Source organism: Zosterops lateralis (genome assembly GCF_965231275.1).
Source record: "Zosterops lateralis genome assembly, chromosome: 6".
NCBI classification, from domain to species: domain Eukaryota; kingdom Metazoa; phylum Chordata; class Aves; order Passeriformes; family Zosteropidae; genus Zosterops; species Zosterops lateralis.
This window is the reverse complement of record NC_139761.1, coordinates 44,289,024-44,312,637: the sequence shown is the minus strand read 5'-3', so window position 1 is coordinate 44,312,637 and position 23,614 is coordinate 44,289,024. Positions and strand designations below refer to the sequence as shown.

Here is a 23,614-nt window from a genome sequence, read left to right as displayed (position 1 = left end):
AAATTTTTTAGCAGCCTTCTCTCCTCAGCAATGTAGTTACCAGGAAAATAGGTAGAAATATGTGTATATTTGCAATAAACTTTTTCTTCCTCCAGAACAACATATTTTAACCACTACTGGTACAAAATCTAGACCTGGTATGATATATATATACTGCAGCAGACAAACATAATTTGCAACACAAGCACTTTTATTTCCCTGGAATCAAAATATAGGCTTTGTTATTATATTTTTAACTTTCTAGGGATGACTAGTAATTTCTCTCAGCTTTGATTCTTAAACAGTTACAGGAATCAAGGACTTGAGGAATTATTTCTTTAGGAGCTTTAGGGATTCTAAATTAATCTTGAATATATTATCTGCAATATTTATTATATCACTTGAGTGGAGCAGCTGCAGAACAGTAAATAGCAAAAGAAAGGCCATCAAGGATGTGAATGAAAGTGGTCTAAAGAAATCTGAAGAGGTTTAGTTATTTTTACATCTCACGACATCTTACACTTGACCTGTATTTCACAGTTCCTTAGTCCAGTCATCCATTATTCACTATATAAGTTTCAAATGAATCCAGAACATTTGATTTTAGGCATTGCTTATATGAGATTGTAATTCCAAATGGCTTATGATAGCACTGCATGTCAAGTGAAGAGTGTCTGTCTAGACAGCAAGTTCAGAGTGCAAAATGATGCAAATAGGCTGGAGGAGTTTCCAGAGTAAAATTAATTCAGAGGGCTTGAAATTGTGACAGAATAACTGTAATATGGATCTTGCATCCTACATAGCTTCTGTAAAGTAATTAATACTCTAATTACTTTAATTACAACTCCTAAATGTTTACAGAGGAATTTGTGGTTGCTTTCATGAATCATTCCCATGCTATAAATATCTTCATATGTATGCACATACGGAATTAATGTAATATACTGCATGCTGTGTTTTAAACCCTGAGATGCTACTGTGACATTGTAGCAAAGCCAAGAGGTGGGCAGAAGCTCTGGGTCTGACTTTTGAGACCCATACCTTGAGGATATTTGAATCTCAGATTTCATTCACTTCCTTATTTAAAAGGAAAATCAGATGAGCTTGATGTTGGATCAGCTCTATAAGCCCTGCAGACTGAACACACCTGGCTCTGTCAGGGTCTGAAGGCTTCTGTGGGGGAGAATGGGTGTGCTGGGAGTGCAGGCTCACAGGTCTTCTGCCAGGGAAAAAAATAAAAAGCTTTAAAATTAAGCTTTAGCTCTACAAGAACCCCAACTGTAGAGGCCGCTCAAGAAAAGCAGAAGCTGAATTGATCCCTCTCTGAATCAGGCATACTTTTTTCTTCTTTTTTTTTCTAATTCTCTGACAATAGCCTCCACCTCCCTTAGGAAAACTAGACTATCATAACATCCTCAGTGAGACAGATTTAGAGGAGATGGGCATCCCTGTGGGGCTGGGCATGAATCCAGCCCTGTGCTTCAGGGGCTGCCCTGTGAGCTACTGCCACAAGCCAGTCCAGGCCCTTTCCCTGTATCTGTGTTTCCATATGCAGCCAAGTGAAAAGTTCATGACATTACTTTTCTATCCACAGGAGTGTTGGATTGCTCCTTGGTCTTCAGTCTAAAGGTAATATGAGAGAAAAGCAGAAGTATTTATTCTGCCAATCCACAGTGAATAACCTTTAAATGGTTTGTCCATTGGGCTTGAAACTTCGATCTGATTCTGATAAATTTCTTCTCTGGCAGTATTTTTACTGTCATATAAATGAGATGACATGTTTTATTCATGGAACTGCATCACCTGGTCCAGTTTCTGTCTTTGCTTTGGTTTTGGAAAGACTCACAATTCTTTTCAAATATTTCACAGCCCTTGTAGTGCTGTTGTGCTTAAAAGCATTTTAATGGTGCTGACACTGAGACCTCACCTTCACATGTGTTCATTTCTTTTGTATCTCATATCAGACTAAAGAATTCAGGGAGCTTTGCTGCTTTGTAAATGATGAACTTGATCAAGGTATTATGCCACTGAGGAGGGAAAGATCAGCCAAAGGGTCTGTGAAAGACTTCAGGGTTTTTCTTTAGAGAAAAAGAAAGGGGTAGGAAGAATTTCATACCATCATACAAGAGCCAGTACATCCTCTTGTGACAGGAACATGCCAGAATTGTTCTTAAAAGTACAGCTTGATGTGTGTGTGGCAAGATACCTGGCAGAATGATGGTGGAAAAAACCCATAGAATTCAGACCTTTCCTATTCCAGCCTTTAAAGGTGATTTTCCTCTTTTCAACAGGTGCTGGAAAACAAAGAGAAGAAATGAAAAACTACACAGTATTTTTCGTGTCACAAATTTTAACATACTCCACTTTGTATTAAAAAAAATGCCCCCAAATATAAATACTGATATATTCTGATTGCCAGAAAATAAAAGAATTAAAATTACCAACGTGGGAATGGAAAGGCAAACTTACCCTGTATTTCATCCCATGGGAACATGAGGGGTGGCTGCAGTGGCCCAGATGACAGTTCCTCTAAAGCCAGGGTCCTGTCTCTGATGAGGTGTGCCAGAACTATTTCACATTTTTGCAGAAAATATTTTGGAAACTGGCTTTGGGGTCATATATTAAAATTGCAGTGTGCTGTCTAGAAGAGAAGCTGAGCCCAGCAATGGCCTATAAATCAGTGGTCTTGTCTTTGTCTGTTTCTTTTTAGGCAGTCTTTCTACCACAGTTTCATCTCTTTTAATTGAGCTTCTACTTTGTTTCTACCAAGCACAAAAGAGATTTTCAAAAGCCATCAGGATCACAATCCTTGAGCCTATTACTGTCACCAGAGGAAAGTGTAGGTTGAATGTTGTTATACTGACCTACATTCTTCTCTGCTTCACAGCAAAGTACTTTTCTCTTCAAGAACTGCCTGTGCCATGCTGGTGGCACTGATATAGTGGCTTTATCTGTGTGTGCTCAACATGTCATATGTACTTCTGGGCTACTGTGGAAAAAATGACAAGGGAATTCCCAGGTTGGTTTCAATTTGATTCTGGAGAGAAATTACTGTAAACGTGAAGGACTCCTAGAAAGCCTAAAAGCATCAGGAACTGAGCAACAGAAAACAGGTGGAGGAAGAAGCATTCTTTGGTTAGAGAAGGCCCATTACTTCCTCATCTTTGCTTAGCAAGAGGCATCTGACCTGACTGTTGAGTAAAGATTCATCTCTTAAGAGTGGAAGGAGCTTATGCTCAGCTACATGTGGAATTCAATTTAGCATATTTTCTGGGGTTAGATGTTGCACTGCTGTTCACCTGGATGAAGTCAGAGCTATGCAGCTGTTGCATCACAGACCTTACACTGATAACAAGTAACAGTTTGCAGTAAAGTTAGAAATTGCCAAAATGCCTCAGCAGGGTTGCTTTGCCTTTGGCAAATGCTGATCTGCTGATACTAAAAGTTCCCTAGGGATTATTTCAATTTCAGTGTTGTGGGGTTTGTATTTAGGGCTTTTTGTATGTTTGTTTAAAGAAGTGGAATAAGAGTAAATAACAGGCAAATCTTTAACAAAAATCAAAGCAATTCATCTGAGTGATCCAAAATTAACCTCGAGTGGATCACATCAGGTATTTAAAATGCATGTTTAAATTTTAGAACAGAATATTTTCTGTGATTTTTGTAATTTCAAATTAAATTTAGGATTGTATTCTAGGACAGAATGAAAACTAATATTAAAACAATATGATTTAAAAAAGCTCAATTCCTGCAGGGCTTTAAATACAACCATTTACTTGAAGCAAGAAATTTTTTATTCTACCCCATATGTCAAACTTAGTGGTATAGAAATGAAACACTACATGATTAGTGGTCTTGGGTTAGCACCACTAGAAGTCATGTGGAAATTACTGTTATTACTCAAATTGTGTCTTGGCAGGCAAGGTCTTTTCCATAAGACCAGCAGTGTTGTCATTTAAATGAGTGAAAGTAGCTTTGGAAGAGAAAAATATTTCATGCACTCATAATTTTTTCCCAGTTCTGACCAAAAGTTTGGTTCATTAACATGAGTGGGTTGTACTACCTCCCTTTTCAGAGCCTCTTGAATGATTCAAACCTAGATCTATATGGGATGCTTCAGAATTTAATGGTAATTATTAGGATTATTAGAAAAGGTAATATATTTTCATGCATTTTATGCAAATAGGATATTGGTTTAGGTCACATTGAATTGTATCTCACCATTAACCATTGCTGTTTATGTATGCACATATCTGCTTAAATACACTTAGGAGACACAGAAAGTGGAAGAGTCAGGCACATTTTTTTTTTTTGAAACAACAGGAGAGCTTTACAGCTCTCAGTTTTACTCCATCTGGTGCTGTGTCCACAAAATCTATAAATTAGTTTTCACATTACAATCTCTTCTGATTTAGTGATACAGGCTGAGATTGTTAATTTATTAAAAGGTGTTGAGGCTCATGTTTGTCTCCACAATTAATTAATTGAAGCAAAGTCAGTTGTTTATCATTGAGAAAACTGGTGATGCAGAAATGAGAATGGCAGGGAGTACATCAGTTGAGTGCCTGATAAAATCATCACAGCAAAAGCATTTTGGCAGCCTACAGCTCTTTTATAAACAATGACTTCAGTAAAAAAATGGATCTTACTTTTAGGTAGGTGATTACTCCTGATGCAGCACTTAAGTCCAGAAGTAGGTCTTGGGAGCAAGGGGGAGTAGAAGACTTCAATAACAGCACAGCTCAGCACTTTAGGAATAAAGCCACCTGCAGGACTGTGCTATATGGAACACCTCAGAGCAGGGTGGTTTGGTTTTTCAAGTTCTTATACACAGCCTTTTTGTAGCATGGCCCAGAGACAGGAGGAGAAACATTCTCAAGTACAGAAAGTTTACCTTTACCCTGTATTGGTTTTCCCCCCTCTTTGTCTAAATCCTCTTTGTTGATTTATACAAGTGCGGCTTATCGACCACCTAAACAAACCTGCTGTTTAAGCACTTAACTAAGGACAGTCTCACTCCTTCTTTTGTGACCTTAGCATGTAAGAAAGGCTATCAAATTTTGTTCAGAGCTCTCAAAGCCCAGGAAGCATTGTTCTCACTGTTTGCATCTGGCAAAGACCAGGATGCAGAAAAGTAACTGGATTAAATCCACACAGCAAACCACTTCAGGTGTTAGAAAATGAATAGCTCTCACCTGAGCTCAGGTGGCATCTCTGCCTGAGCACCACGCCTGTTAGACCCACAAAAGCTTGCTGGGTTTTAGCCCAGAGGCAGCTGCTTTTAGGTCTGAAATGATCATTAAGAGATTTGAATAGGATTCATGGATAGGATGCTTGGCATGATTAGAAGCAACAGATCAGAGACATTAGAGGTAGTGACAATGAATTGGTGAATGAAAACCATACATCTAATATAATATGATACTTTCAGAAAAATACAAAATAGGAATAGTTTTGATTTTTGTGCCTCAGAGCTCTGTCTTAATCAGCAGTCTATTGAGGATGCCTGCATAAACAGCAAGAGCAAAAAATTAAGGCACAAACATTTTTTTGCTCCATTATGGGCTGACAAGGTGCCTCATGAGCTTCACCATGCTACTGTCACATGCATCTCGCGCTGGTGGTGTGACATGGCTGTAGGGAGAAGCAGCTCTGATGCAAGGGGATGTTGCATGGTGTGAAGACAAGGAGAGGTGACTCAGAGGGAGTGCCACATTTTACCTCCCTGGCATAATAGGGACCATGCCAAGAAACACTGTTAATGGAGCTGGTCGAAGGCCACTGGGGGAAGTGTCCCAGCCAGCCATTTCAGAACAGCACCTTGTCCCAGAAGAATTACCTCTTGTTACACAAGATGATGGCTGACAAATGTGACTAAGGCCTACAGGCTCCCTTTTGGCAAAGCTTTAGCCCTAGAGGACCCTCTTTCCTTCTCCCACTGCACTCTCCTTGCTCTCCTTCAACTAATCTCTCCTACTCTGTGCTTCTTTTTTAATTTCTGCATACCTTAATCTCTGCATACCTTTCTTCTGTCTTTTTCTCTTCACATTTCTTCTGAAATGGTAAAATTCTGGGATTTGCTTCTACTGGTAGGGAAAATGCACATATACTGTGGCAGTTCCATTGCAGAAAGATCTTTCCAGAAAGTCAGTTTGCAGTCTGTGAGACCAAATATGTAAGGTTGTGCAACGTCTTATTACCTTGACCAAAGCAACCGTCTGATTTCTCGCAATCTGGCTTTTGTATTGATAAAGGAGCATATAAACTGTGGGATAATCCAGATAGGAAATTGTTCATAACCTTGTAAACATCAATAACTGTATAAATAAAGAGCTTCTGCATGCTACAGACGGGATCTCAAAGGCTGTATGAGCAAAATGTATATAAATATGGGTATAACCCTAAGAAATGAGCCATAAAAAAGATATTTCCTCTTATTTCTCTGCTACTCCATGCAGATATTTAAATAGAATCCTCATTTCTTAAGGATGTGGGAAAAGACTTCTCTTTTGATCCAGTCTTTTAGAATGCTTCTGCACTTGTGAATTTTCAAGTCAGCCCCAGTCCATGCTGTGTTCTTGGTTTTGCACAGAAGTCCTTGAACCTTAGTGCTCAGCTTATGAACAAAGGCCTACAGATTAAAATAAATTTGACTGAACTCTTGGGATTAGCAGGAAGAAGTTATCATTGGATTACTCCATAACACAATCTTTCACAGTTTTTAATAAAATTGTCAATCATAGAGCTTCTCAGACTGCTTGGAGAAGGATTGCTGGGGTGTGCAAATGGATGCTGAAGAATTTCACAGTGAGATGTCTCTGATTCAGATACATCTCTGATTTTGATTCGCAAAACTGGACTTTGTTCACAGTCTATTAAACTGGCTTCATCTGATATTTTCTAGTTTATAACCTGTTATTATTTTTTGATCACTCACCATCATAAGAGTGACCCGAGACTTTGACTTATATGATGTAGGAAGTGTGGGGATGATAATACCATAAATACTAATCTAGTTTCCTTTCTTTCAGCTACAGAAGCAGAGAAACCTGATTAACCCTGTCGCCTCCATCCAGAACTCACCATCACCCAACAGTTCAAGATCAATTGCAGCAGAGGACATGAACACATTGCATCACATCTTCACATGTAAATCCTCTAAATAACAATCGTGCCACACACAACATTTATCCAGGCTTTTGCTGACTTTTGTAGAAGCTAATCCCACAAGCTTTCAATCCCCTGAAAAGGTACAGATTTTCCACTTTTATTTTTTTTTTCCCTTAGCGTAATCCCACACAGAAACAGTGCTACTGACTAGAGACAGGAGAGTCCATGAGTGAAAAGCAACCAGGAACATGTATAAACAAGGCTGCATCATAGAACAAGTTCCCAGGTCTCCTCTGAGATACCATTCCCTCGCATCCTAAAGATTGTCTACACCAGAAAGGGTGGGGCTGGAGAATGGTGGAACCACTGGCATTCTCCTTGGCTTTATGTGGAATGATCACTGTATGTTAAAGATTCACATGCTGCACATTTTCTGCTCTCAGAAATTCTTGTGAGAAGACAGCGTTGAATGTTTTTAGTATTAAAATTAAAACTACAGAAAAAAAACACTGAGAAAAAAACAAAGCCTGACTAGAGCTTTGGTAGTGAAAAATAGGCAGCACTTGAGCTTTTTGAGCTTGTCTAGCAACAGCTGCTTACATTTGTAGCTGGAGATGGATTGGAAAGGAAATTTTGGTTCTCCAGCCAGCCCAACAGCATGATTTTGACTTTTCTACAGAAAAAGACGCTTTTCTGGTTCACTTTGATGCCAAAAAGACTTTGTGCACTTTTTAACTCAAGAAATTTGATTTACTGCATTATGGGAGAACTCATTTTCTCTCTTGCCTTCTACTTGACAGAAAGTAAGCCTCCCACAGGCACTGGTCTCTTAACCCAAAATCCAGTTCACCAGGATATGAAATGGTTCTACTTTTCGATCCCACTCCTCTTCTAACTACATTAGCCACTTCCCAGTTTTAGATGCTGTGAGTGGGTAGCTGCTCCAGCAAACAAAAGTATGCAGATATATCCCTGCTAAGGAGTATCAGGTGGAGTGACATACATTTTTCTCATGTCAGCAAAAATGAGGGTCAAAATGCTTTGCACAACCTTCTGTTATTTTTTAAAGGGGAAGAAAAATCAAGGGCGTGTCTATGACCTTTGAAATATGATGGGAATTCCCCTATAGACTAAAGTCAGAGGAGTTGGGAAACAATAGAGTCGATCTAACCCTTGAGACATCTCAAGGGTTAGAAAACAGTAGGAGAGATCTACTTAGTGCTGTAAAAGTTATCACCATTTAAAAATACCTTTCATCTCTAAATATACAAGGCCCATTAAAAAGGCAAAATAAAAGTGCCTATTTCCCTTAGAAGTCTAGATGGCCAATATCCAAGAGGATGTCTATCTACACATCATAGAACTATTTAGGCTGGAAAAATCCTCTAAGACCATCAAGTCCAACTGTTAACCTAGCACTGGCATGTCCAGCATTAAACCATGTCTCTAAACACCACATCTACAGCTCTTAAAAATACCTTCAGGGATGGTGATCCAATCACATACCTGGACAGTCTATTCCAATTCTTAACAGCCAGTGAAGAAAATCTCTTTGAAGAAATTTTTCCTAATATACAATCTAAACTTCCCCTGGTGCAACTTAAGGTCGTTTCCTCTCATCCTGTCACTTGTTTCTTGGGAGAAGAGACTGACACCCACCTCACTACAACCTCTACATGAAAATAAGGATCTCAGGTAAAAGTAAGTTATGCAAGGATCCAAAGGTAAAGAATTTTTTATTTATTCTGACCTGGGGACCATCATCTGTAGGCATTTGGTGCTACTCATCATTTGATACTCCCTGAAAATGTTTTCACTTTTGTGTTTAAAAAATGTGGGACAATATGAAAGGCTGATTTAGAGATGTGTACACACAATAGGTTTCTTGATTTAACAAGTCTGTCTGTGTCTTAGGAAAACACATTTAATCTTCTAAAGTTGAGGCCAATTTTTTTTGTTCCTACTCACCATAGCCTAGAAGGGCATAATGCATGAAAATGGAGCTTTAGGTAAGTTTGAACAAAGCTATATCTTTCTTTACACTTTGCAGATTCTGTAGCTTTGTAAGCTTGAGTCCCCCTTGTTGTAAAGTCCATGCTCCCATCCTTGGAAGTGTTCAAGGCTAGGCCGGATGGGGCCCTGAGCAACCTGCTCTGATGAACAGTTTTCCCTGTGGCAGGTTTGTCTGAAGCCCTCTGTGCTAGGCAAGTTTTGGAGACATTGTTGGGTTTGCACACCTCCAGCATGGTCCATGAGAAAGGATGACTCTGGGTCCTAGTGAGGATAGGCAGAATGCTTGGAAAGATTTTGGTGGGTAAAAAATAAAACCAGCAGAAATTGTGGTGGTTATCCATACTGATCCCAGTTTTATCTCCTCCCCTCTTCAAATCTGGGTTACCTGCTAACTCCTGAGCAAAGATTCTTTTTTTCTGTCTGTTGCCAGAAAGCTTGGTAATGCTTACAGTCATGTAAACTGATCTGTGATCAAAAATTCTGTTGGTAACAGCAGGCTCAGAGCCAGGTGAGGCTGCAGGCATCTGTGTGGTATTCCCATTTCTACCCCCGTTATTCCCTGCAACTGGCAGGATTAAGGAGAACACCATCTGCTCTCCAGATCCTTCAACCAGGCCATGAGGTCTCTATTGATTGACCTCAGACTTCTTCATCGCTGCCCACTGGAAAAGACAGCAGTGGATAATATCCAGAGGGCTGTAACAGGGTGGAGAGTTTATTGGTACTACTTGGAATGTTAGTTCATGGGCATTCAGACCCGGTGACAAAACATGCAAAGCTAAATGAGCTACCATGAATGTGATCAGCCTCATGCAGGGTTGATGAGCATCCTCCCTGAACACACAGCCCCCTCACACACACCCACACACCCCAAATCAAGAGAAGCTTCTGGAAAATGTGTAACAAAACTTCCAGATGCACCATCACTGACAGCATCAGGTTTAAACAATATAGCTCTCAAGCAAGAAACTTGAGATTAAAATATAAACATGAGGGAGAAATGGTGCCAGGCTTGGGAGGATTAAGAGAGTCAATGAAAGATGAAGCTTCAGAAAGTGTTTGAACCGGTTTCAAAATCCTTGAAACTCAAAGGCACAGAAAAGTAACCTTTTAGTTGCTGCACAAATGTGTGTATGCCTTTGCCACTGTCTGCAAAGGCAGCTCATATGTTTTAGTGACCAGAAAACAAATATATCTCAACTATAGACCTGTGAACTGTTCCAGTTAAATAAATTCTTCCCTCTCTTGTCTATGGATGAGAAACACAAGGTGTTTTGTGCTCTGTTACAAGCACAAAATCTTTCTTAGGCTTTTCTCTTGATGGTAATCTAACCTCAAGAAATGTTCACGACTTGAGGCACAAGTTAGAAAACTCAGTTATGAGAATTACTAAATCCTGTAAGACTCACCAAGGGACTTGCAAATGAATGGATCTAACCAACTAACTACAAGTTTTTTGTCACCTTCTGCAGTACAAGATAGAAGGGCAAAATGTTCACTCGTCTTGACTGAAATTCAGCTGGAGGATACAACAGGAAAAGAGCAGTTGTTCTGCCCGAGTTTGGCTGGTGGGTCACATAAGTAGGCCTCTTTCCATTGGAAGACTTTCTTCTTCCTAAAGCAGTACACCATTAAGACTGCGCACTAATCCCTTGGAAGAAAGTGTTGCTTCAAAAGCCCCTTCAAACTATGTTCAGGAAGCTCAGAGGAATGCGTGTTTCATTTGGAACACAGAGAAGGACAATTCGAACTACAGCCCAGGAACCACTGAGAGCAGCCAGCAACCAGGACACTGGTGTCTGACTTCTTGTCTTGTGATGCTTTTCTTTGTAGAAATGCACAGGCTAGACCTTTTGCTTTGGTTTAATCCTGAAAACTGGGATAGCAGTAATTTGTTCTGTAAAGAAGCATAGTGGGAGTCCGCGACTATTTGGACAGGTCACTAAGGCTGTTTTTCTGTTTCATTTTGTTGAATTTCTCCATGAAATGACCCTAAAAGCTACTGGTGCAGCAGTCAGCTGAAACTAACCCTTAACTAAGACAGCTTCCAGAAAGAAATGAACATTTCTGAGTCTGCTGTTCCTCAGGAATGTTGGGCAGTACAGAAATCTTAATGCTGCCGATGTTGTTGGCTCAAACAATCTTTTGACATTTCAGGAATAGAGCATGAAGGATTAACAGATAAATGCACATTATTGTGCATGAAGAACAATTCTTAACCCTCCACACATCCCAAAAGAACATTTGCATAGTCTGGGTGGGCAGTGAAGAGGCACTGGGGAAGGGGCATTTGGCTTTCCTTCTGCATTCAAAAGGATTCACATCTTTCTCCTTTGCCTCACATTGTGAAAGGATCAGAATGCAAGAGTATCTGACTAGAGCTCTGAAAAAACTTGACAGAAGATAGAATGACAGCTAGGGTAGGATAAATTATGCTTGTTAAAAGAAAGCTAAATATCATCATTTTACTCTTGAGGATTAGGCTATAGTGATTTAAGGCTACATGAGAGCACTGAATTGGAGGTTTAACTTCCTTTACGATATACATAATGACTTCACACACTTAACTAATTCATGTCTGTCGCCCCTGCATTTCTTGCTTTCAAGTGTTTGAGTCTTTGCAGCAGCTTTCTCACGCTGCTTCACATAAACAATATTGTGTTCTTAGAATTTATCTGTATGTTTTGCATAGTTGTTCTCTGAGAGAGAACTTGACTGATGGTCATATTGACCAATGGAGTCAGGAGGTTGTAACCTCCTTGGGCCAATCTTGGCCCACTGTACAAAATGTATGTAAGCTATTGGAGTCAGATAATAAAGAGCCTTCCATGTTTGACCCTGCTGCTGCCTGCTGTCCTCTGTGAGGGTCCACACCCATGTCGCAATATGTTGCCCCTCTAAAAGCAGGAGTAACACATGTCCACTTTTCTGAATAGACAAATGACAGTCAGAGATCAGCCAAAAAGCCAAGGAGTGAATCTGGGAGCTAGCAAGTACAATGTTAATTTCTACAACTATTGCTATGTTTTTCTCTTTTTATGAACTTGGCTAGGATTACACATGCTCTACTCCTATTACCATGCATTAATTTTCTCTTATGCTGGCTTGCAGATCTCTCCCAAACTAACTCTTAGTGAAGTTTAGGAGGCATGTCCTCACTGCACATTGAATTCCTTTTACAACACTGAAATACTGTCAGGTCTTAACATGCTCAGGCTGTACCAAAGCCAAGTCAGATAGTAATCAGTTGTCATGCTTGAAGAACATTTGCTCTAATAAGTGTCTGTACATTTCTGTAAGGGAAGAGCTGCCAGGGAGGTGCCCTGGGAGGGCAGAGGCAGGGAGCAATGGGGAGCTGCCATCCTGTATGCGTGCCAAACCCCTAGAAAATGAGGAAAGTGTGTTTGTACATTTTTACTGCTGGGCTGTGCAATGGTGTTTTCAAACCTTCAGATTTCCCTTTGGGATAACCAAGAGTCTGCATTACAACATCATCAGCTGTCGCATAGATTAGACAGTGTACGGGAGTGGGATACAGTTGTTATCAGACAGTGCTTCTGCAATGTTCACCAGTGTAAGCTTTACAGCCACAAGGACCACTCATCCCTTTTGCTTCAGTTTTTAGCCCCCAGTTAATATGTTAATATTATTCTTTGTTGGTTTTCTTTTATGTTTATTTTTTTGATTGTTTGTTTGGTTTTTTTTTCCTGTAAAACTGTGAACATTACCTTTTGGAAGGAATCTCTAGCATTTAATGGACTTTTAAGGGCCAACTCAGTTTTTAAATAAGAGCAATCTCTTTATTTGTAAATTGTGCCTAGAAAAAGTCTTCAGTACCTAATGTGGCTGCAGTCCTTCATTTAGACACCTGATGAGGTACATTTTAGAGTGTCATTGCCATTAAGATAAATCAACTCCTTTAAGACTTGTATTATTAAGTATAGAAAGGTATCATCTAAGTAGTTCACCTGTCATTTCAAATTTTTTTTTTGAAAAAAATACAATAACCATCCATGACCTATAATTTTCAGAGAAGAATTTGTAAACCTCAACAGAAAGCAGGTTTGGATACCTCAATTTGCTTAAAGTCCTGTTTATAATCGCCCATAAAACAAGGATAAAATATGGAGAATTATTAATGGCAAAGGCTCCTATCTGTTCATTCAGGATGTTGTTAAGTGTTCTAGAGATCCAAGGGTTTGAATACCCTTCCATTAAAATTCTGTCATCTATTTGTCTACGTACCTATTTATCTATCTGTCTATCTATCCATCTGCCAGTGCATGTAACTACTTCAAAAATGGAAGTCTGATCTGAAACTTGTCATGTATCTTAATCAATTAGCTACAGATGGCTTCAACTGACTGTCTGCAGTAGCTTTACATGAAACCTGTACACTCATTTTGCAATCATCCCTCTTATTAGCTTATAATTGAAAAAAAAATCCCAAACAACAAACAGAAGAATAAGAGTGTGGTCAAGAAAAGAATTATGTATCTTGTGGCAATGAGAAACCTCAAACTCAATTTGGGTAGAGAATTTTCAATAAAGAGCGCAACAAGCAAGCAGTTTGTGTTCACTGAGATCATAACATAATTACATATAAATCTTGAAGCCTGAAGTTTTAAACCAAAAGGTACTTATCTTAAACTTATGAAGCCTTAGCATTTAACTGCAGAGTGGGAAAAGGTAGCTCCTCGTTTAAATTCTATTTCCATGTAAAAATAAAAACAACAAAAGAAGAGGATGTATCTGGGAGGACATATACATATCTTGAACCCACAATTACCTGCAAAAAAGCAAGATGACTACATTAAACGTACCCAGGCAGGCATGGGTCCCAGGCTGAAACAGGGAGCAGGATGGACTGATCAAATACTTTCAGGAAGTGAGTCAAATTCTTACTTCTCTTAGCATTGGCTCCAGGTCTGAGTTCACTATTACTTCTGGAAATTTCTTCTTGGAATATGCAGTTGCTGCTTGGCAGGTGTGGTGTAAGCTGGATGGCCCCCTGTTTCCTGTATCCTTCCCAAGCAGGTCACCACTGTCAGTGAGGAATGTATCTCAAGGGTTAACCACTGTCTTTATGACTCCTTGTTGAGACGGAAGATCCGAGTCCCTAGGAAGAGGTTAGGAAATTTTTTTTAGATACTCATTGCATTTTTTCTAAGTACTTGAATGCAGTGCTGGTGAGGAATCTGCCATGGCAGCATTTTTTCCACTAGAAAATTCCCTTTTGTCTAAATCTGTAATATTTTGTGAAAATATATCAACTTCAAAGGAATATAATGTGAAATGACATTCTTGATCAAAACAGACAGTGACAAATTCTACTTGGTTCAAATATGTGAAGCTAAGTGGTAATAGCAGGATGGGCAAACAGCTTCTTAGAGCAGATGATGTCCAAGATTATAATCCAGGTAAGAAAATTCTTCATCCATTGAACTGTGATTTTCCAGTTAAAAAAACAACCAAAGAAACAGGAGGTCTTGTTTTTTTAGTGAAGGAATACATGAGTGCAAAAGAAACATCCCTAAACCAAATTAGAGGGTGGATTTTAAAGGACTGCATATGTCTGTTGTCAGAACTGCGAAAACACAGAAGTGCTTGTTTCCTTGTGCAATTGTTACTATTGTGTAAGCAGTTCCCAGCATGGTAAACAGCAAAGGTAAGATGGTGAGATACAGATAGCTTGGAGAAACATGTATTTATTTGTCAATAACATTTTGGTGAGTGCAACTACAAGTAGATTTGATACTGTATGTGCAGTGTTGGGTATTATTAATATTTATGAGCAAATAATAAGAGTGTGTAGAATCATTAGTCCCTTTATCAAGGACAACCTTCATAACTCAGTATTTGACTAAATATTGTCTATGTAATATTCTCTTCTACATGAAAGAGGGTTGTGCTGTTTTGGCTGGAATAGAGTTGGTTTTCTTCATAGTAGCTGGCATGGGACGAAGTTTGGATTTGTGGTGGTAACAGTTGTGACAACACAGGAATGCTTTTCTTACTGCTGAGGAGTACTTACACAGGGCCAGGGGCTTTTCTGCTCCTCACTGCTCCTCACCCCACACACGAGTGGTCTGGGGATGCACAAGGAGCTGGGAGAGGATGCAGCCAGGACAACTGACCCTACCTTTGATCAGGTTCCATCATGCTCATACATAAATCCACAAAAAGATGAAGGAAGGGGAGCATGTTCAGAGTTACAGTGTTTGTCTCCCCAAGTAGCTGTTACACAGCCCTGCTTTCTTGAGAATGGCCAAGCACCTGCCTGTGGATGGGAAGTGGTGAATGAATTCCTTGTTTTATTTGGCTTGTGTGTGCTGCTCTTGCTTTACCAATGAAAGTGTATTTATTGCAGCTGATGAGTTTTCTCACTTTCCCCACCAAGGGGGAGTAAGCAAGTTGCTAGACAGAGTACAAGACACCTAAAAGGCTCTTAAAATCAAAGGGAGGAAAAGAAACTGACCTCAATTGAGGAAACAATTTAAGAAACTTGGTACAGCCTCCTTCTAATGTAATTTGCAAAGCTGCTCATTCTGAAGTTTCTTTTCAGGTGACCCTTGGATCTTCACTATTGTCGAAACTTTAAATGGTGTTTGCTCAATATTAAACTCTGAAACTACTGCTAGATGTTTGCTCTTTTCCAAATTACAGAATCAGTTGAATTCACCTGACTTTTAACTCACTCCCTTAATTCTAATGAATGTTGCACTTCGTTCTTCTGAATTGTATACCAAATAGCTGCTTGATATCCTTTTGCTGCTATGTCAAATACTCTTGCAGAAATCTTATGCAATCACTGGACCGAGATCCATTCATTGCAAAAAAGGCAGATGAGCTAATGGCTCACATCTGGCTTCTTTGCACTCTTGTTTCCTAAGAAAGGTTTTGTGTGTCTAAGTTCATGTGCATTTTTCTGTCTGCTTCCTTGGACCTTTTTTAGCTATTGACCAAGTTTAACTATATTTGACACATGAATAGGAGTCCCAAGGACCCTACAGGTTCAATGGAAATAGTCAAGTGAGAAAAGAAGAGATTTTTTTTTTAATAAAACAAAACATGTCACACCTGGATCTGATTCTGCTTAAGAATTCAGATCAAAACCATGCTAAAACTTCAAGCTTCCCCAGACTCACAGACTCATTTTTATGTCATGTGATGAGCTGCACAGATTACCTATATTGAGACATCTGATATTCCATGAAGAGAAAATCAAGGGTTCCCAGAGTTGTACAAGGTGAGTTAGAAGTGATAGTAATTCCTTTGTTCTTTGCCACGTGATGATAAAGAAAAGATCAGGAGAATCACTGCTTTTAATTTTGACCTGTTTTCCACCAGATGGTGCTCCTTCCCTTGTCCTGAGGTTGTTCTTTCTATCGAGTAATGTCTGTCCATATCAGACCCTCTGCATCTGTCTCTACTCACCCTGTATTCCTGGACACATTGCTCTGGGTGTCTCCCTCAGGCCAATACTGCTTTCTCAGCTCTGACCTGCACCTGTGCTTCACAGGATGCTTGGGGTCTGTTTGGTTCTTCAAAGCCTTCTGCATTATGAAACTGTGATATTGCAGCTAAGTCCAATCACATTGTGTCAGTACAGCCCAACAGCCCAATGCTTTGTTACCACCATTCACATTCACCTTTGTGGCACTGTCTGAGACAAGCAAACCAAGAAATGGGTGCAATTGCACACACTGGCATGACTGTTATAGGCCATGATGTATTAATCAAGTGTGGGATTATGATCCCTGATGGAATGTGTTGGCTGTTTGGAAATCATGAATTGGTTTCTCCAGACTAGGTCTGTATCAGTGTAAACAAGTGGATGACAATACCAAATTAAAAACAAAGGCTGAGTCAAGCAGGAAACATCACTGATTCTGCAGTGTCTGCATCCTGTGTTTTCCAGTGCACTTGCTGCTTTTACATTGACCCTGCTCCCTATGGAGGCTTTGATCTTGCACCAACCAGAGCCAAGGCACTTTGGCTCACCCCAAGCAGATCACCAAAGTACCCTTGTAACTTCCATTTTTATCTAGGACCAGGAAGACAGCCAGAAAAGGATGTTGTAAAAACTTCTTTATCTCTACTAAAAGTATAAAAAGTTTAGATAAAATCCCATTACCTTTTCTCTCCATTTTAAATGTATGGAGTGATACTGCACAGAATAGTAAAGGCACTGACCCACAAGTTATGCTTCTGAGACCTGACAAGCCTCCAGCCACTGCATGCTTAGTGGACACACAGCAGAACCAGCTGCAGCCCTGTCCTTCACCTGTCACTATCCTCAACCTGCTCACAGCCCTCCATAGCCCTCCCCTCTGCCTTTTTCACAGACCTGCTATTAAGAAAACTCCTGAAATTACTGAACATATACTGAACATACTGTAAGGCTTTCCCTTAATTTCTTTCTCCCTCTCAGTCTATTTATCCTACTGCCAGTCCCCACCCTACCTCCCACTCCCCCGTGATGGTGCATTATTGGTCTTGTGGAGGAGACACACTTACCAGATGTTCAGGAATGTATGGGTATGGGTTCCAACATCTGAAATAAATAGATGCTGAGCAGGAGGAGTTTGTTTTCTGCAAGGCTTTTGTCCTTTGCTCTTCCTGTGTTACAGGCTAGGAAAGAGGCAGTTAAGAGATTTTACTGACCGAGCTACTCCTTTTCACAGGAAGTTATTGAAGTGTTTTATGAGACTGAGAACTATCACTGCCCCATTCACCTCTTCCTGAACTGAGACAGACACTTGCCCAGGGTGCACAGTGAGTCACTGTGGAATGGGTATGCCTTGGCTTTAGCCTGCAATTCCATAATGCATTTTAGGGACTCTGTAACAACGGATGATTTAAAAGAGAATTAAAATGAGTAAAGAAAACCTCGTTGAAACCAGATGACTATAACAAACCTAAGCATTGTAACTGCTGCATACTATTCTCTCCTGCTGGGTGTTACTAATTCACCTAAGTCCTTACATCCATAGATCAAGACCCAGCTTAAAAACAGTTATGGCTTCTGCTAAAAGCTGAACTAAAATTCCATTCTACTTCTTTCTTTCTTTTTCCCCCCCACTGTTTAGTGGGAAAAAAAATGTTTTCAACTGTGAAAATTTTACTTTTTTTTTTTTTTTTTTTTTTTTTTTTTTTTTTTTTTTTTATGATTACATGTTTTTTCATTACCTGTCTTATTTATGTGCAATTGTAGATATTTAATTTTAATAGCAAAAAGTATTATACTTTACTCACTGTCAAGCAGCAGAATCCTAGAAACAGCTTCTTCACAGTCTGCCCATCTGCAGGAATGGTGACTGATTGCACAGACCTTGAGACTCATCCTAAGCTTAATTTTCCTTGATGTCTTGGTGATGCGTCAGATCATGTCCTCTGCTGCGAGGTTTCTATGTCCCACATTTTCAAAAGCCTAGATGTTCTAACCTTCATGGTCAGATCCACTTTCAGACTAAAAGGAGCAAAGATATACTCCCACAGTTATGATTAGTAGTACAGCCATTGCGGACCTTTGTACCAAATATTTCAAGGATTAATGTAGTATGGATTGGAAAGCCTATTTCACTTTGGTCTTTTTCTACCTAGAAGTTTGTTTCATTTCAGAAACATTTCTCATCTTCACTCTTCAGCTGCCTTATGAGTATGATGCATTATAGGAGAAGGAAAATTATTAGAAGAATTTATGCTCTCATCTGATTCACTACCCAAGAGAAAAACAAAACCAAAAACAACCTTTAGAGTGTTTGTGGCTAAAACTATTTCTTCTTTCTCATTCAGAATGCCTTGATTCACATCTCTGGGAATGACTTTTGCCAGAGGACAAATTGAGTATTGAGTGGTGGGTGTGAAAATTGATTTAGAAATAGTCGCAATTGTGATTAGGATGGGACAATAGGACTGCAGGAAATACTTGTTTGTGATGCAAGAATGTAAATTGTGCAGTGTGTGTGCAGAAGAGTTAATCCAACAAAAAATGGTTTTATCTCAAGGTGAAGTTTAAGACTGTGCTGCCCTTCCTTAGACATTTTAATTGCAGGTGGAGAGAGATAAGCTAGCACTCAAAGTGACAGCAAGCTAATACAATCCTTTGTATTGAGAGCAAAGGAATGAATAGCTTTCTCATTACCAATTTCAGGCATGGGCAGGCAGAAGAAAAGGCAATGTTAAGATCTGGAACAGGTGTAGAGATCCTGCTTCCTCCCCGCACCAGCCAAATGGGGACAGTAGAAGCATAACTCCATTGCTGGGCTGGAGCAATGTGGACTCCTCATGCTTAGTGATTATTAATGGGATAAAGTTAGAGAAACAGTTTTTGATGTTTCATAGACTCACATAATATAATGAAGATAGTCTGGCACTGACAAAGAGACTGGCAGGTTAACCTAATATCTTAGTTCTATCTCAACACCAAAACAGCCTACAGAAGCTGGTGCTGGAGTGGGGTGAAGCAGGACCCTCTGAGGAAGGAGAGGACTCTGCCTCCAAAAGGTTACCAAGGAACAGCTGTGATTCAGAGCTGAAGTGACAAAAGAAGAATGTGTTTTCCAGAGAGTCTCCAGCTATGCAGCTCAGATGGGCAGTGCTCCTGGCGTGGAGCCATGGTATTGATTGCTGGTATCCTTGAAGCTGATGGCACTCGTCTTCTGACTCTGTCTTCTGACTCTGTCTTCTGGCTTTGTCTTCTGACTTTGCCCCCAGCATTTAGATTTGGGTGTTAAGTGTTAGGAGGCTCTTTTCTTTCTCTCTCTTTTTTTTTTTTTTTTTTTTTTTTTTTTTTTTGTAATTTTTTTTCATAGACACTATAGTAAACATTCTGTTTGTTTTGCAAAAAGAGCTCAATGTCTAGACTAAGTTCTTGTTCATCATTAAAGTCCTTACAAAAGACTTCCAAAAGCAGTAGAAAGCACTCTGCAGCACCGGCAGTGACGGTGCCCCTTGGCACCCACGGGGACATTAAAGCTCCTATGGCTGACGCATCTTTTAGAGGCTGTGAGCATTTCCTGGGGAACTACATCTAGCTGAAGGTCTCTCAACCACATCCCTTTTTCTCTTGAGGACATAAGAAGAGCACACCAAAACTGTACTGTACAGGTCCTGCACATTAGTGAAGCAATGATGAGTTTCTCCATGTCTTTCTCAAGGGAACTTTAAAGTCATTCAAAGAGCTTTGGGAATGTATATTTTAATAATAACCCAGGACCACACTTGCTAGGCTTTGCATTCGGCTTTGCCATTTTGTTTACTATAGTGTTTGTGAAATAGGGACAAGCCATAAACATCCACCTAGCTGCACTTCTGCAATGACATGCTCTGACACGCATGAGTATTTTCGGTGGAAGCATTCCTGCAGCCTTCTTCTTTGTGGGTTTTCAAGTCATCCAGTTAGAGAGAAAAACAACTGTAACATGTTACTGAGGTCACAGATGAATAAGACATAATGAATAGTCATGCTGGAAACAAAAGCTTTGGTGAATACTTGGTGAGAACTGTGGGGGTTGACAAAAGTTTGCAGAGCAATTCAAATTAATGGAGCACATGAAAAAATGTTACCTTGTGGATGATTTCCAGGCTAGAAGAGTTTTTGAATAAACTGTTTGATATTGGGATTTCGCTCACCCTTATTTTCATCTGGGTTGTGAATCATCCGATCATCGACTTGAAGGTAAATCATTAAGTAAAAAAGTTTAGGGGGTGGGGGGGGGGAGAGGAGGGGTGGCAATCAATGTGTCAGGTTTACCCTATGTCCCAGAGCAGTGAATAATTGCTGTTACTGTAGCAACTGATGGCTTAATGCCTAAGCTTAAACTTCTCCCCAGCAGTGTCAGATCTTCTGAGTGGGTCATAAATAAATGTGAATGCATATATCATTTTTGCATCAGAAACTTTGCCAACAGATAAAATACCTTTCTTTCTTATGCCATTTTAAAAGAGAGCATATACTAACATGCCCACATAATAATAACTTGTCCATTTGTGACAAAGTTTTTCTCCATATCACATCTTACTGCCAACAGTAACAGTCGACAACTTCCTTCATGAACTGCTGCAATTTTATCTGGAAGTTTCAATCAGATGCATGGTTGTAAACTTTTCTGAGCGTTTTGTGAATATTTTCATGTGATTGTGAAGGTTTATATATTTATTATCCCGACACCTGTATAAAATGATACAGTGCTTTACAGCTCCAGACATGAAAGATAAATATCATATAACCTGCCTACGATGTTGCAGAAAGTCTACAGTAGAAAGAGAAAAACATTCCAGATTTCCTAAGATTGACTCCAGAGCCTTACGTACATAATTTCCCAAGCTAAACATCAACTCTGCGGTCATAGGTCCAGACATATCTGTCCCTAATATGTTAAATGACAGAAACATGCTGGCACAAAAAGATGAGGTGAACTTGATTGTTAGAATATTTACTTTTCTCAATCTTATGTAATCTTAGCATGTTAATCTGTTTTTCCTACCTCTGAGGTAGATTTTATAGATTTTTCTCAAGTGATGCAACATACTTCAAGTTCACTTTGGTCATTCAGTCACTTATTTCCCCTTTATTCCACAAAATAGAGAAGGTTTGCCATCTGTCAGGAAATTCCCTGTGAAAGGACAAAATTGGTAGCAGGAATCAGCTGAAAGTAAGAATGTGCTTATTACATGAAAGTGCATGCTTAGCAATTAAAATTTTCTAAAACAACATTGTAGTTGTTTTTGTGCTTTATATACAGTATTAAAAATAAAATAGTCTACCACATGTAATTTATGAAAGCAGCTAATAATGAGTTCATTATTGCATAGCAAGACAATGTTGCAGTCGTGGTTACAGGCCTAGCCAAACTCTTTGATCTTCTGGTTCATTAATGTACAAATGAAAAGACCTTTGCTAATTATCTCAGTAACTGGTCTCACTCAGGTCTCAGTCAGTTCTTATTCAAGGGCTTACTCTTTCATTTTCCATCCTCTGTGCAGGGAGTGAATCACCTGAGTCATGATTTATTGTCCTTTCGTATAGGAGATTTGTTATTTTCATACCTATGTCCAAGGGACTCATCTGTCTATAAAATTTGCAGTTGAAACAATTTGAAAAATGCCAGATGATGTAGCTATTTGCAGTGACACCACTGTGTATTAGTTAAGAGGAGCAGATTTGAAATAGGCAAATGCAGCACCTGAGAGCTGAGCCAGCCCCAGGGCTGAGTATCATCAGATCATCACTGCACTCTTTGGGCTCCTTCCTCTGCTCCCAGGCAACCAGGCTGTGAAACCCATGACTGGGAATGAGAGTTCATATTACCAGGGCATTTAAAAAAATCCAGTGAAGATGAATTTTTGAATCTGCTAGCCTGGCTACTAACAGTGTACTCTGTCAGAAGTGAATAGCAAATAATTTGTTCTACCAGCTCTCTCTACACGAAAACATGGTACCGTTTAAAGCTTTTGTTAATTTTCAAATATTGTAAATGCTCACTTCTATTCAGATAAATTTCAGTCAAAATTATATATATATATATGCCTATTTATAAACTAGAAATTAATTCTGAATTTTAAATTATTGAAATCTGATCTTGAAGGTGATTTTTAAAATGTGGTCTTCATTTTATACAGATTGTGGTTTTCAACTTGCATCTCAAAGAATAGTAATAGTTACCAAATGGTGCTTCATAGATCATTGCCAGTCTCTCTCCCCTTCTTCCCTCATCTTTTTCATTATTTAAATAATGACAGTTCAGTGACAGCAAATAGGAACATTATGTTCCTGCCTTAGAAGTTGCATACCAAATTATTTTACGCCAGGGTTCTATGACACATCCTGTATTTCTTATTATAAACAAATCATATTCCCTGAAGAACTATGTCATTAGAAACTCACATCAAATTCATATGTTACAGTATTTATAAGATGAATGTTTGGAATAGTAAGATGGCTGATATGCCTTCAAGTTCTAGTATAATTTCTTTTTTGTTGTATCTTTCAATGATGAACATATCTTGGCTTACCTGCCTCCACTGCCATTGATTTTCCAGGGATGAGACTTAGTGCTGGGAATGGAATCCGTTTTATGCAACTATGGTATGTGGAGAAAAATGCTGAAGGTAATATTTAACAATGGTTGGACTCACATATAATTAACCATTATTTTCAGGGGAATTTGCTTCTCTTATTTTTTTAATGCACACAATTGCACACAAACAGGTGGCTGCTTTCTTTCAACTGGTATCCTTGTGGACAATGGATTTTACAGTGGCTTGATGCCTCTACCTACAGTATTATTGGAGATGTGAAAAGAGATATGAGGTACAGTTTAGAAGATGAAGTGACATGGTGACAGGACTATGACAATGTATTATAACTGGAGTATATTTTTCAACATGATCGGGACAAAACTGAGCCAGATGGACTTCTTGCCAGAATGTGATAAATCTCTGAAGAGTCTGTAAAGGAAGAGGTACGAACACCATTCTGAGGACCCTTTAAAACTAGTTTAGATGA

At 39.3% G+C, this 23,614-nt stretch overlaps 1 long non-coding RNA gene across 1 annotated transcript; it reads right to left on the bottom strand.

Annotated features, from left to right (window-relative positions):
- Positions 1-1,814: 1,814 nt before the first annotated feature.
- On the bottom strand, positions 1,815-23,182 carry LOC310910887. Its single transcript, XR_014590424.1, has 4 exons — positions 23,122-23,182; positions 21,594-21,722; positions 13,926-14,221; positions 1,815-2,273 (listed from the first exon to the last, which is right to left on the bottom strand). It is a non-coding gene; the product is annotated as an uncharacterized lncRNA (long non-coding RNA).
- Between the last annotated feature and the right edge of the window lie 432 nt (positions 23,183-23,614).